Genomic DNA, 1,708 nt, shown 5'->3' with positions numbered 1-1,708 from the left:
ACCCTGTCTCAAAAAAAAAAAAAAAGAAAGAAAGAAAGAAAGAAAGAAAGAAAGAAAGAAAGAAAGAAAGAAAGAAAAAGAAAGAAAGGAAGGAAGGAAGGAAGGAAGGAAGGGCTGGGCTGTCAAGATGGTTCAGCAAGTAAGAGCACTGACTGCTCTTCCCAAGGCCTTGAGTTCAAATCCCAGCAACCACATGGTGGCTCACAACCACACGTAATGAGATCTGACACCCTCTTCTGGTACATCTGAAGTCAGCTACAGTGAACTTATGTATAATAACAAATAAACCTTTGGGCCTGAGGGAACAAGTGGGGCCAACCAGAGTGAGCAGAGGCCCTAAACTTTAATTCCCAACAACCACATGAAGGCTCACAACCATCTGTACAGCTACAGTGTGCTCACATATATAAAATAAGTATTTATAAATCTTCAAAAGAAGATTGTTGTATAGGGCTGGAGAGATGGCTCAGGGGTTAAGAGCACTGACTGCTCTTTCAAAGGTCCTGAGTTCAAATCCCAGCAACTACATGGTGGCCCACAACCATCCGTAATGAGATCTAACAGCCTCTTCTTATTAAATAAATAAATAAATAAATAAAAGAAAAGGGTTGAATAGCCTCCATGAGGAGTAGATGCCTAATATAACTCCCACCATTTCCATGTGGACTGGTAAGGAAGGTAATTCTGCAGAGGATTATTAATCTAATAAACTATACATACTTATCTCAAGAAACAAGCCTAAGAAACCTGAAAATTATCTTTATTTGTAAAATCCAATTATATCTTTTTTTACCATCAAAATTACAAGATGCCTAGCCTAACTTAATTGCCTATGGTCTCCCTTATTACAAATTAAGCTATCTACTATGAAGTCTTAGCTTTTTCACTTTAATAATACCAAATGCTGGGCCGGAAAGATGGTTTAGTGATTAAGAACTGGTTCCACTCCTCAACCACAAACATCAAGAGTTTAGATCTCAGCAATCATAGGCGTTAAATAATAAAGAAAAAAAAGACAAAAAAAAGGACAAAATAAAACAGAAAAAAAAAAGAGAGAAAACAAAAAAAAAAAAAAAAAAAAAAGAAGTCCACAGGACCAACATACTATTCATAAAGAAATGATAGTCTAGTAGATGAAGGAACTGACCTCAGTAGTCTCAATTAGAAAGTATCAACACTAGATGTCAAACCCTGATGTGCCAGAAGCCATGTTGTCCCCACTGTACACTGATTCTTCTCACCAATACAAGGATATACTTCTACCAAAGAATTTTCACATAGCCAGTTTTCAAAATTAAAACTTCTAATAGCTGCATAATATCCCATTTACTGGAAGAAAACAAATTTCCTTTATTCTTTATTCTGTAACATATAGGTAATATAGAAGTTACCAATTATTTTATTACTTTACCTGTTTTTGTATTATTGACTATTTGTCGACTTAGGTCATCTGTCCCTTCCAAATTTTGTTTCTTGGTACATTTACTGTGACTTGTTCCATAGCTTCTGGGTTTATGGCTACAGTTAGTCAATGAGTTGAGCCTTATCATGGTAAATCTGTTGTTTCAAAAGAAAGGGTGCAGGGCAAGGTAGCACACGCCTTTAATCCCAGCACTCAGGAGGCAGAGGCAGGTGGATTTCTGAGTTCAAGGCCAGTCTGGTCTACAAAGTGAGTTCCAGGACAGCCAGGACTACACAGAGAAACCAG

At 37.1% G+C, this 1,708-nt stretch overlaps 1 protein-coding gene across 8 annotated transcripts in view; it reads right to left on the bottom strand.

Annotated features, from left to right (window-relative positions):
* The window catches only part of Mtf2 (metal response element binding transcription factor 2), a 46,585-nt gene that overhangs the window by 26,221 nt on the left and 18,656 nt on the right, over window positions 1-1,708 (bottom strand). Inside the window, exon 1 of one of the 8 annotated variants that reach the window (XM_029545044.1) lies at window positions 1,412-1,433. The exons of the other annotated variants lie outside the window; for them this stretch is intronic. The gene's annotated coding sequence lies outside the window, so the exon portion shown is untranslated. Of the gene's footprint in view, window positions 1-1,411; window positions 1,434-1,708 lie in introns of those variants that run through there. 8 annotated transcript variants of the gene reach the window in all.

The sequence above is a fragment of the Mus pahari genome, chromosome 13, assembly GCF_900095145.1.
Source record: "Mus pahari chromosome 13, PAHARI_EIJ_v1.1, whole genome shotgun sequence".
NCBI classification, from domain to species: domain Eukaryota; kingdom Metazoa; phylum Chordata; class Mammalia; order Rodentia; family Muridae; genus Mus; species Mus pahari.
Note: the sequence above shows the minus strand (reverse complement) of the source record. Positions and strands in the feature narration are given on the sequence as shown.